Source organism: Tubulanus polymorphus, chromosome 11 (genome assembly GCF_964204645.1).
Source record: "Tubulanus polymorphus chromosome 11, tnTubPoly1.2, whole genome shotgun sequence".
NCBI classification, from domain to species: domain Eukaryota; kingdom Metazoa; phylum Nemertea; class Palaeonemertea; order Tubulaniformes; family Tubulanidae; genus Tubulanus; species Tubulanus polymorphus.
The window spans coordinates 6999633-7014151 of record NC_134035.1 but is presented as its reverse complement, the minus strand read 5'-3'; positions in this window follow the sequence as shown (position 1 = coordinate 7014151).

The following is a 14519-nucleotide window of genomic DNA, read 5'->3' as shown; positions in this document are numbered from 1 at the left end:
TGTAAATGTCTAATTCTTTTACCTTTACAAACTAACTCAATATCATTTCTATTTCGAATATTTTCACAAGTCTTACCATAGAATGCATTATTCATTAGTTTGGAAAAATCTTTCTCGAAATCAGTTTTAGCTTTAGTTCTCTGTTTGGTGTTAAAATCTATATATTTCTCGAACTATTTAGATTGACTGAATGAAATATATCTATGTACTTTTTTTAGAATAGTTCCTTGATTCGAATAGAATTTCAAAATTCTATAATGTACTACATAATTATATTTATTTCCTGAGTTACCATTAACTTTTCTGTATGAATATGATTATCGGGTTTAATTCTTTTTTGATAATTTGATAATTCTTCATGTGTTACAGTTTACTGTTCAGGACAGTATGCTAGATTTCTAGATTTAAATTTTTTATGTTCAGGATATTCCAAGTCTACAACAAAAAAGTAACCACTATCTGAATCATCTGCAATATCTAGAATTATTTTCTTCCAATCAAATTTATCAACATTTTCGTGCTGTAAAATTTCAGTTATTTGAAATACTCCATAAGGTTGTGGTTCGATCATTGCCCAACCATATAGATTATTTGCATCTATATTATAATAACTTATATCCAGGATAATCATTTACATTGAAATATCTATCACCTAATACACCTGAAACACCTCCTCTTATAGATTTTTCAAACATTAATAATTGATCTATATTTGTTAATAAATCCATTTTAATATCAGTAAATTTTAAACCACAGTCCCAAGTTAAACCTGGGCTAGAATAACAATCACATGGATCAATATTAAAATATTTTAGATTTACATCCCTAAACCTTTCAAATCAGGTAATAATAATACATCTGGCTTTAAATATAAATCTACTAATTGTCCATGATTTTTTATTTTGAAATGATTCCAAATATTCAATGATCTATTATAAACGCCATCTTTAACATATTCGATTCTTGATTCATCATAGAATTGTTATTTTAATAATTCAGTTATGTTAAAATCATTATGCGATTTATAAAATGAATATGGAATCGCGCCTTTATATCTCTTTAATTGAAAATCATCATTATTTGTTTTATTATTATTATTATTATTATTATTATTATTATTATTATTATTATTATTTATTTTTCCATTTTGAATTATAATAATCGTACAAAGTAATACAAATACAAAAATTCAAGATAGAGGGAAACATGAAGAAACCTGTTAAGGTTTATATGATATTCATGCCACCCTCGTACACCCAATCACACTCTCTTTCACACTACATTCACACTGAAAATATTTAAGTTTCAGATGGCAGAGACTGGCAAGGTTATCGAAACATTAATTGAGAAGATACTGTTTGAGAGCACGTTTAAAAACTGGAGGGGATACTGATCCAATGACCTTCAGTGAGTAAGGTAAGTTATTCCAAGTTAAAGGGGCTGATACTTTTAATGAAAATTTCTTTCGATTGGTTCTAAATTGTTCTACTTTGAATGCATGACGGTTTCGAGTATGATGATGGTGAAAGTCGGAATTTAATGAAAAATAATCTGAAAACGAGTTAGGCAGTAGTGAATTCTTATATTTAAATATGAAAAAGCACAATTGAAATTTCGTCATTGCTCGAAAAGTAAGGATACCTAAGTTTTTGAAGATGGGGGCTGTATGGTCAAAGAAGGTAACCTTCGATATTACCCTGATCGCACGCTTTTGAAGTAGGATTATTGGCCTGATTCTCGATTCGTAGTTATTGCCACAGATAAAATTGCAGTATTAGAGATACGGGTAAACAAAACTATAGTATAAGGTTTTCATCGCTAAAACTGGCAATCGTCTTTTAATTCTATTCAAAACACCAATACTACGAGAGATCTTTTTACAGACAAATGATATGTGGTCAGACCACGTCAGTTTACTATCAATATATAAACCAAGAAATTTTGTGGAATGAACTTGCGATATTGGGACATTTCCAATTTTTATGGCACAAGGGGTACCTTGAAATTTCCGAAAATCATAAAATAACATTTTTCAAGGTTAAGAGACAATTTATTAACTTGAAACCACATTCGAAGTTTGATGAGTTCATTGTTTATCAGTTGGAATATCTTCTTATGATCTTTTGAATAAGCGAAGCATGTTGTGTCATCTGCAAAAAGGGTGAAGTCAAGAATTTTTGAAGCATTGACACAATCATTTATGAATAATAGATATAAAAGAGGACCGAGAATAGAACCTTGGGGAACTCCTATAGTTATACCCCTTCTTGACGAGTTAATACCATTAAAACAAACAATTTGACCACGATCAGACAGGTAACTTTCGAACCATTTGAGAGGTAAACCCCGAATACCATAGTGATCTAATTTACCGAGCAGAATTGTGTGGTTGACCGTGTCGAATACCTTCTTTAGGTCTAAGAAAATGCCTATGGCTGAATATTTTTTATCAAGGTATGATGTTAGGGTGTCTGTTACTTTGGCAAGAGCAAGTGCTGTGGAATGATTTGATCGAAAACCGAATTGATTTGAAGAAATAACGTTATGTTTATTGAGAAAGGAGGATTAATCTGTTAAAGACCAGCTTTTCTAAATCTTTATAAATACCGGAAGAATAGAGATTGGACGATAATTATTGAAATTTTCAGAATCTCCTGATTTTAAATAACGGGTAAACTTTGGCTTGTTTCATGTCAAACGGAACAATACCATCATAGAAGCTACAATTAAATATATGCGATAAAGGAGCATTTATTAGATCTATTGTGTCTTTAAGTAAAGATGTACTAATACCATCCAACCCTGCACTTTTTTTCGGATAAAAATTTCTAACTATAGATTCAATTTCACAAGGATTAGTAGGAAACATAAAGAAATTTTCGTTAGTACGATTTTTCAGGTAATATGTGTAGTTGGGACCAGGGAAATCAGGTATAGTCTCAGAAATTTGTGAGCCTATTTTAGAAAAGAAATCGTTAAACCCACACGCTATGCGATAGTCGCCTTTGAATTCCTGGTTATTTTGTTTAAGAACACTAGGTAAAATAGGAGAAGGTGATTTACGAAGTATCTGGTTAATAAGTTTCCATTTAAGTTTCATATCAGTACCTATATCGGTAAACTTTTGAGAATAATAATCAGATTCAGCTTTTCTTAGGATTTTAGTAAGAATGTTTTTATAAGAATTGTAACTATTCTTGACATCCACGGATGTAGAACGAATTGATTTCTTATAAAGTCGGTTTTTGTGCTTAATGGAGTTAAATATCGCTGGAGTAATCCACGGCTTCTCAAGGCGTTGTCTATCATTTAGTTGGGTCGGGAGAAGGGGGGAAAGCTTCATTAAACGCAAGATTAATTTTGTTTGAAAAATTATGGTAGGACTGATCAACTTCTGAGCATGAATAAATATCATTCCAATCAGTGCTTAATAGGAGTCTACGATACTTGGATATATTTTTAGCACAGTAAGAACGATTCATATTTTGTCTGTTATTTGAACAATTTAAAATCTTCTTGCACATTGTAAAAACAGGATAATGATCCGATAAATCAGTACAAATAATCCCGGAGGTATGATTGACATTTAAATCATTAGTAAAGATATTATCAATAACATTGGATGTGTTCGTGGTTGCTCTGGTAGGCTTATCAATCAATGGAAAAAAAGATGATGAAACCAGAGTATCCACGAACACCTCAGTATTTCTGTGCTCATCAAATTTGGATGAATCTATATTATAGTCACCGATAAGGTAACACCGTTTGTTTTCGCGATTGATATTTACAAGTAGTTTTTCAAACTCTTCAACAAAGGGATCGAGCCTTCCTCCTGGGGGTCTATAAATTACTCCCATAATGATATTGGAGCGTTTGCCCATATCAATCTCGATAAAAAGAGATTCGAATGTAAGAGAACTTGGTGCGATATCGTTGCGGGTTTTATATTTCAATGAGTTCTTGATATAAAGAGCTACTCCACCACCCTGGGTTTCGATCCTGGAATTGAATTCGCTTGAATAACCAGGGATATTATACATTATACTATTATCATGGTCATCATTTGTCCATGTCTCTGTGAATCCTAGAACAGAAAATTTATCGGCCGAATAGTAGAGAAAATCCGTTATTTTATCAAAATTTGAATTGAAACTCCTGGCATTATGTGAAAAAAAAAGATAAATTATCTCCACTTGAGAGTAATTCATTTTCGTCGTAATAACGACAGGTATTATTGCCTGATATATCAACCATAGAATAAATGTTCTAGTCGAGTGAACACATTAATGTCAACATTGACCCGAGTCGGGACACTCTTTCAAGAGTCTTATTCATCATCGCCATCTGATTCCACATTTGGTTTTTTCGCTAATTTTTCCGCACTGGGTGGAGAGGTCACCGATCTATTCTTTCTTTTGTTATTTGATGGTGTAGACGTAATGTCAGGTTTAAGAACAGATTCAAAGTTACTGGAAAGTGCCGACTTTCCTAAATCATTAAGATGCACCCCGCGACTATCACTGACGTTGTAATACCTATCTCGAATGTTGCCTGTAGGTTTGATGATCACATCATTATTTATATAAATCATATTTTGCTTAACACAAAACGCCTCCATATATCTATTTACGAAACCAACCGCTGCATTATACTCTTTTACGGTAGGAGATGACCCCTTTTTAGGTATAATGCTTGATACGCAAATTTTCGATTTCGGGAAATGCTCCTGAACTTTCGCTAACCCAATGGTGAAGTTCATTTTAACACTGTCAACATCGGATCTATGACGATTAATGTCGTTAGTTCCGAGATGGACCACGACACTTTCAACAGAATCGGGATGGGCAATATTTGAGCTAACTTTCGAGAGTAGTTGGTCGATGTATTCAACAGTTGCTCCTGACTGATGAATTACTTTTCCATCGGGGTATTGAAAATCCCGCATGTTTGAGTCTCCAAGAATGACAACTTTCGTGCCGGATGGTTGATCAATTGGCTGGTCAATTGGGTGGTCGATTTTAATACTGTCACTCACTGCCCGATCTACTCCACCCGCAGGTGCAGAGAGCGGCTGTGACATTTTGCCACAATCTCGCGCTTTATGGTTTAAACTACCACACCGGTAACACTCGACTGGTTTTGATCTGAGCTGGCATTCATATGCGTTATGATCACCTAGGCAAAACTGACAGCAAAAGCCCGTACCGAAAATCCTGATATTGAAACCGTTGATTCTTGTGTATGTCGGAATAACCTCAATGACGTTTTTTAACTTAAGATACCTAGTCCCAGTATATATGCTAGTACCTTTAATTCGTCCCATTTTAAATGATCCTTCAGCATATTCTCCATATTTGGAAACAAAGTTGATAATCGTTTGATCTGACATTTCTATCGGCGCGTCAACTATTTTCAACGACATGTAGTTCTCACTTGCATCAACATGGATAATGTTGTTTTAATATTTTTAATTCATCATCAACTAATGATTTTGATAAATCATCTAATGAACTACTTAAAAAATCTATGATTTAATAATGCACTCTCATTACTGAATTTAGTTTCTGATTTAAAAAATAAATCAATTAGTTTAATCCATATATAATGATTCTCATAATATAATATATCTATAACACCATTTGAATCATAATCTTTTGATAGATATAAAGGTTCTAATGTATAATGTTTAATATTATTACCTTTTGTATTTGGTAATTTAAATAAATCGGATACATTTATTAGGGTTTTCTGTTACATCACGGAAAACCCTATCGAGATTCGCGTGTTTCTTATTAGGATTTTCTGTTACATCACAGAAAACCCTATTGAGATTCGCGTGTTTCTTATTATTATTAGGGTTTTCTGTTATTTCACAGAAAACCCTATTGATATCCGCGTGATTATTAGGGTTTTCTGTTACATCACAGAAAACCCCATTGAGATTCGCGTGTTTCTTATTAGGGTTTTCTGTTACATCACAGAAAACCCTATTGAGATTCGCGTGTTTTTTATTATTATTAGGGTTTTCTGTTACATCACAGAAAACCCTATTGAGATTCGCGTGTTTCTTATTATTAGGGTTTTCTGTTACATCACAGAAAACCCTATTGAGATTCGCGTGTTTCTTCTTCTTATTATTATTAGGGTTTTCTGTTACATCACAGAAAACCCTATTGAGATTCGCGTGTTTCTTATTATTATTATTATTATTTTTTTCCACACATTTTTTGTCAAAAGTACAAAGGCTTTTTTACATTACCGCTGTTGCCGATACAATCCGTCTGATATCATTCAGCTCAGTTCGATCTACAAATACTCCGTGCGAATTTTGAAGAATCAACGTTACAAAAGCACTGTCGGGCCGTAAACATCGAAAATTGAGCCCCATTCAAAGAGCCGACATGTTTTTCTAAGTCGTCTTTCCGAAATCTACCGCACGTTTCTTGTCACATCGATTATTAATTCAAGCATAAATTAACAAATTTATTACCGAAAGATTGCACATTCTGTCGCGGTTTTTAAAAACTAATTTTAACAGTAACCCATTTTCCTCATCAAATTATATTACGACGTTCTACTTTCTGCGACGCGACACGACTGTCACAACCGACCTACACGCTCTTGCGACTGGCAGAAACTAGTCGTACACAGTCGCTGACAATCGTATCGCAACCGACTTGCGCCGAAACTTACGATGCAACGCGAGGATCGCATCGCGTCGCAAGGCCGACCTATGTCCGGCTTAAGGTTACTGCGGAGCCCCAGAAATATCTTTTTTTTCGTTCATAGGACCTTTCGCTTAAAAATTCTTTCGTCGGAAAAAAATTTATTCCGTTCCAACAAATAATATTCTGTTCGATTGAACCAATTTGAAAAAATGGTTAGACCAAAGTTGAAGAAACTTTTTTTGTCCAAACGAAAGGTTTTTTGTTCGAACAATCGTTCGATCGAACAGAATCGTTTTAATTTGAACAGAATTTTCTTGTCAGAACATCAAGTATATTGTCAAAAGTTTTTTCTCCAAACCAAAAGTATTTCGTTCAATTGTACAGAATTGTTATCATTCAAACATTCATTCGAAAAAATTGTTTTCGATCAACCAAATTTTTTTAACCGGGACAAAGCATTTCAACAATAACATAGCTTTTTATTCGAACACATTTTTTTGTCAGAATGAAGAAAAGTTTTGGTTCAAACAAAAAGCGTATTGTTTGATCAAACAGAATTGTTTTCATTCGAACACGATTTTCTTGTCGGAACATTAAGTTTTTTGGTCGAACAGCGTGTGAAGGTCACGACAATTCAAGATTTTGGTTTTATCGCCCGCGACACTTCATTTTTTGGTTTTGTCGCCCGCGACAATTCAATATTTTGGTTTTATCGCCAGCGACAATTGATTATTTTGGTTTAAACGCCCGCTTCGACAATTCATTCTTTTGGTTTTGTCGCCCACTTTATTAGCTATATATCGCGATATATCGTGTCAAGTCGACATGAATATGTCGACATATCGTGACGTTTTCACGACAAATTTCGCTTTTTTACGGAAGCGATAAAGGGCCTCGAGATGTCGCGTTCCAACTCGACAAGTCGCCATATTTTTGTCGACATACCGCGATATATCGCGTCAAGTCGACATGAATATGTCGATATATCGTGACGTTTTGACGACAACTCGAGGCCCTTTATCGCTTCCGTACTTTTTCGCCCATTTTCCACGGGACAAGCCGTCATTTGAAGACACGTTTAAATGTAAGATGAGGACGCCAGTAATATGGCGACTGTACGGAAGCGATGAAGGGCCTCGAGTTGTCGTGTTCAAACTCGACAAGTCGCCATATTTATGTCGATATATCGCGATATATCGCGTCAAGTCGACATGAATATGTCGACATATCGTGACGTTTTCACGACAAATTTCGCTTTTTTGCCCATTTTCCATAGGACAAGCCGTCATTTGAAGACATGTCTAAATGTAAGATGAGGACGCCAGTGATATGACGACTGAGTATCAAGTCGTCATGAATATGTCGACTTGTCGCGAGGAAAATGGTCGTGAGAACGAAATATGTCGTCAAAACGTCACGATATGTTGACATATTGATGTCGACTTGACGCGATATATCGCGGTATGTCGACATAAATATGGCGACTTGTCGAGTTGGAACGCGACATCTCGAGGCCCTTAATCGCTTCCGTACGACTGAGTTTCAAGTCGTCATGAATATGTCGAATTGTTGCGAGGAAAATGGTTGAGAAAACGAAATATGTCGTCAAAACGTCACAATATGTCGACATATTCATGTCGACTTGAAGTGATATATCGCGATATGCCGACATAAATATGGCGACTTTGTCGAGTTGGAACGCGACAACTCGAGGCCCCTTATCGCTTCCGTACTTCCGTATATATGGGACCCGTACAAAACCGTCGCGACCTTTTATCACGACGAAATTATGTCGAACAAATATGATACATCGCGATTTATCGACATAATTAAGTCGATATATCGTGTTAATATCACGATAAATCGTTATACGGATCACGCCTTTCACCAATCTCGACGTCTGTATCTCAACATAACCGCGTACCGTCGACATAATTATCACCCCTTTAGCTAAAATGTCGTGATACGTATGGCAATTTATTGAGACAATATCGCAAAAAGTCGACATAAAAATCACGACATTTTAAATAAGGTCTTCCTAGTTACATCGATATATTGAGATAGTTAACCTAATTTCAATAAGGGGACGCATACTTAATGATGTTTAATGTTTGATTAATATGAAAGAAGAAATGAAGTTGGCAGAAAAATTAAAATGACTTCATCATCACCAGAATCTGGTGGACATATTGAATGTTGGGGTTCAGGTAGAATACCCCAAATGCTGGGGCACAATAATAGTGTTCGGTACATGGTCAATGAACTAAATAGGTCATTCGCATCAATACTTTGTCACAATTGATTTGCGGTATATTTTGGATTACTGTGTATGTCATTTGTCAGGACATGAAACAGTAGACGACTTAGGATACTACCTAGCGTGACTCCACTACTTAGAACTTATTCCAAGATGAGGCGTTCCGTTGATTTTGGCTATTTTGGTTTTCGTTCAGAGATAACTGCTGAGCCATTTGGGCGACCTATCATTGATACTGTTTCCCAATAGCCTGTATAGTTAGTAATGGCTGATGTTGTGCCTTATCAAATGCTTTGTCGAAATCCACCGATGAACAGGATTCTAAGACAGCAGAAAACCCGTTATCGCTCAATCAAATCCTATGCAGGAGATGAAACGTCGACTACGTCTCGCGGGTTTTTCTTCCGAAGTTGAAATATTCGATTGGATATTTATTTGTCATAGATGATTTACAACGTACTATATATACATAATAAGACCTACATATTACATCGCATATATGAACATGATTTGATTCAGAAGATTACTTTTAATCAATAACTTATAACGAGTAATGTTTGAATCAAACTTTATTTGATATGAATTTCTTATTTTGTAAGAATCTGATGGAACAGGAAAATACCAGGGGGTAAGGTAAAACTTAACATATCTATTTACGGAATGTATTGATAGATTGAAAACATTTTACACTTAAAACACAATTAAAAACTTATCTTATCCTACTTCACTGGCATACATATTTACAAAATGAGTTTTACAGAATAGAAATTGATCGTTGTTTGTTAATCTAATGCAGTGTACACACTTTATTTTGAAACACAATTTAAACAATCACATATTTCGCCAGCATATGAAAAATACAAAAACATTACATATCTACTGAATGAGTTTTACAGAATAAAAATTTTAATGAACTATCTTACATTTCAATGAATCATTCATCTATTTTACATGATTTGTTGATCAATTAGTCTTAGAAGAACATAGATAATGTTAGAAAAACATATATGGTGAGCCAGGCTCCAATCTAGTGTGATCTGCAGTCAATATGGCTCCTAAAATCACTAAGCCTTCTACATGGCGTGTCAGGCCCCAAATGGTCTGCAGAAAAGCTTCAATTGAAACATGGCGTGAGAGGACCCGATCGGTTTTCCTACAAACAAATGAATAATTGTCACTAATTTTCTTAAATTTTCAAAGATTAAATCGTACTATATGGTTTGTCAATCATTTAGTCTTAGAAAAAAGCAAATACTGTTACAAAAATCACGTTGTCTTCTACATGGCGTGTCAGGCCCCAAATGTTCTGCAGCCAATATGGCGTGAGAGGACCCGATCGGTTTTCTATGGAAGCAATTAATTGTCACTAATTATATCTTTAGTTTCAATTTGTTATATATTGTTCATGATTTGACAATCACAAAGTGTTAGAAAACAAAACAAATACTGCTAGAAAAACCGCGATTTGTCTTCTATGGCGTGTCAAGCCCCGAATGTTCTGCAGCCAATATGGCGTGTCAGGCCCCAAATGGTCTGCAGAATAGCTTCAATTGAGACATGGCGTGAGAGGACCCGAACGGTTTTCCGTACAAACAAATGAATAATTGTCATAAATTGTGTTAAATGTTCAAAGATTTATCATTCTACATGGTTTGTCAATCATTTAGACTTAGAAAAAAGACAAATATTGTTTCAAAAAGCTCCTAAAATCACGCTGTCTTCTACATGGCGTGTCAGGCCCCAAATGTTCTGCAGCCAATATGGCGTGTCAGGCCCCGAACGGTCTGCAGAATAGCTTCAATTGATGAATAATTGTCACTAATTATCATAAATATTCAAAGATTTATCATTCTACATGGTTTGTCAATCATTTAGACTTAGAAAAAAGACAAATATTGTTTCAAAAAGCTCCTAAAATCACGCTGTCTCCTACATGGCGTGTCAGGCCCCAGATGTTCTGCAGCCAATATGGCGTGTCAGGCCCCGAACGGTCTGCAGAATAGCTTCAATTGATGAATAATTTTCATAAATATTCAAAGATTGATCATTATACATGGTTTGTCAATCATTTAGACTTAGAAAAAAGGCAAATATTGTTTCAAAATGCTCCTAAAATCACGCTGTCTTCTACATGGCGTGTCAGGCCCCAAAGTGTTCTGCCGCCAATATGGCGTGAGAGGACCCGATCAGTTTTCTATGGAAGCAACTAATTGCCGCTAATTATATCTTTAGTTTCAATTATTTATATATATTGTTTATAATCATTAAGTCTTATAAAACAAAACAAATACTGCTAGAAAAATCGCGATTTGTCTTCTATGCGTGTCAGGCCCCAAATGTTCAGCAGCCAATATGGCGTATCGAGCCCTAAATGGTCTGCAGAATAGCTTCAATTTTCATGGCGTGAGAGGACCCGATCGGATTTCCGTAGAAATAAATGAATAATTGTGACTGATTATCTTAAATTTCAATCAGTAGTACAACAATCATTAAGTCTTAGAAAGTTTATAAATCGTTGTTTTTATTTTGTTCATATGTAAAAATATACAAAAATCGCTTTGGTAAATGTAGCTGATGATCTTCTGATCGTCTCGCACCATAACGGAAACCTGCAAAAAACATATTCGAAGAATTTTACATAAAAATCTTAAGTAAAAAAGGGATATAATTTTCTTTCAAAGTGGTTGCACTGAACGGAATACTTCATAACGTATAAGTACCGGTACTGTGTATACGTTTAGATAATAAGTTTAGAAAAAGAAGAAATTCATTACACATTGACATACCGGTACTTGAAATTATATCATTCAGGTTTTACACGTAGTATCGGACTTAAAAACGTGGTCTGTTCGACGCGAACATATATCTTCGTTCCGCGTGAATTATATATAGTCTGCATTTTACTCGGGGCTTGTGACGCCATGTCAGATATGGCGTGACATGCCCCGGGGCTTGTGACACCATGTTCTGCTAATTCTTAAGATTGACTTCACTCCAGAAAACCCTATTGAAATTCGCGTGATTATTATTATTTTTTTCCCTTTTCCACACAGTTTTTGTTAAAAGTGTAAAGGCTTCCTTACCTTACCGCTGTCGCCGATACAATCCGTATGATATTTTAGCAAGGAGTATTTTTAACTGGAACTGCGGATTGTGTTTTTATGTTTAAATATTGTAATCAATATTTTGCCAGGTCATTTGTAGCTAAGAAAACATATTTGTAGATTTTTCCTATGTCCATTAATGGATCTAACCCTCAGTCTTTGTCACTTTTACCCGGATACCGTTTTGGCAGCTCAAGTAGGCTGTCTTGTTTATTGAGTATTTTGTCTACCTAGCGAACTGGCACTATTTTTGAATAAGTGATGTAATAGCAATACAAACAACTCTCAACTCACCTGCCCTCGCAACTAGTTTAGCTCTCATCAGGTAATTAGTGTCTTAATATGTCATTAAGATTTGGATGAACCAATCGCTAGAAGTTTTGGTCACTAATTTCTTGATGGGAGTGTCTTAATCAACTTGGTTTTTGGCAGCACAGATTTGATCACTCTATGCCTGCTATCCAACTGATTAAGACGTAAAATAAACTGGTATTAACACATAAATTCAATCGTTTGAATTTTCAGTTTTTGTAAAATTGGCAACGCGCAAAAAGTCCGTTGCTAAAATGGTGGAGAACCCGTTGCTAAAATGGTGAGAACCCTTTAACGATTTCCGAAACCTCTCGCAAATGAATCCTCGCTCGGTAGCACAAAACAACGGCAGGATAACAAGATCGACGACTTCGAGGAACGATCCTCTCTGGAATTTGGCTGTACTGAGCTCTCCGGTACGTCTGCAGCCCGTCGATATACGTGTGCACAGCACGGACAATCAGGAAGCGCACGCGTTAGTACGGGACGAACAAAGCAATATGCCGAAAGTTAGTTTAGATTATTTTGGCGTCGGGTATGGTACCAATGTACCAGCCTGGTTGGATCGTTTCGACCAATATCTCAGGCTGAACAACGTACCAGCGGAGAAACACGTCGATGTGTTTTATATCATTTAGGGCACCATGCGGCCAATATCAAGAACAGCCTCCCGGTTGCCGACCAACTAGATATCAATAAGTTAAAAGCGGCACTGAAAGAGCGCTTTCAGCCGTTGGAGGACCAGTTGCTTACGACCAATATTATACAAGCGCAAAACGAGTCGGTGAACGATTATCTTAACCGTATCGACATTCTCGCGTCACAATCGTCACTGACCCCGCAACAAATCGTTTCGCGGGCAATACAAGGGTTACAGCCACGAATTGCGGCGACTGTAGCTGGCCATTTGCCCGATGATAGCATGCCGAAACTGCGAAAAATCGCCCTGACCGTCGAAAACTCAAGCAATTTCGTGCCGTTATCTACACCTGTTGTAGCCGCTGCTGCAACTTCGACGGATGCTGCTTTGGAGAAATCGCAGGCTCTTACGACCGTCATCGCCGAGCAATTTCAACAGAATTTGAAAGACACCTCTGCTATGTAAAATGGTCCGATAAATCTCCAAGTTCGTGGCAACCTTCTGATAATCTTACCCAGTCGGCCAAGGACGAGTTCTTCCGTACCCACACGAGACAGGGTAAAACGCGAAAACGAAGGTTCTGTTTCAAGAGATCATAACTCGATTTTGCTGTTTCAACTGTGATTGGAATGTGTTTTTTTTAGGAGTTTGGCACGGGTAGAGACAACTTATATGTGCTATGAGTTGTGCGCACAACTCTCCTTTCGCGTCTCTTGCTTGAAATAGCAGGTGTCATACTCCTAGGTTGAATTTCTTTTTATTAGGTGGAACGATTTTTCGAATACTGGAATTTGTTGAAGGATTTTTCGTGATTAGTCTCTTCCCTTGGTGAGCTATGACTTATCTCGTGCGGGATGTTTCTCTCGTGTCCGCCTGGATCTGGTACAACTTACGGTGTCCGTTAGTTGCCACCCCACACCGGTCAACTTGAATCGTCGTGACAGGTTATCTTGAATTTTGTGCAATGCGTCTTCAAAGAGAATGAATCTGTGGTAGTCTAAATTTTGTTGGGTTATTGATTAATTACATTCCGTCGAGGATTACCGTCAGTTAAAATACTACATGTCAAGTTTTCGAGTATAATATGGATCTGGCGTACTATTTACCAATGTCATGAAATTTGTATTACTTTCATAGTACAGATCATGGTACATAATTATATTATAAACCATTAAAAAAAAAAAAAAAAAAAAAAAATGTATATCCGTTCTATAGTATTTTTCAATGCGCCGATGTTGCAGCTAAATGGTGGCGGTGATTTTTCTGTATCTGTGAATTTTTTTTACTATATCTATGATTTGATGAGTATTTCATATTTTTATATGATAAGGATTATTAATGTTACTACACCTGGATTTGGGTTATTTTTTCTAATATAACAATATCGATGAGTCACTGTCTATTGTTAGGTGATTATGTTGATTGTTGCTGATGTTTTGCCATGTATTTACCCTTTTAGTATTATAAGAATTATGCAATGGAATAGGAATGTAAGTTTTTAGAGATATATTGCAGGACTTATGTTGAATGAGATGACT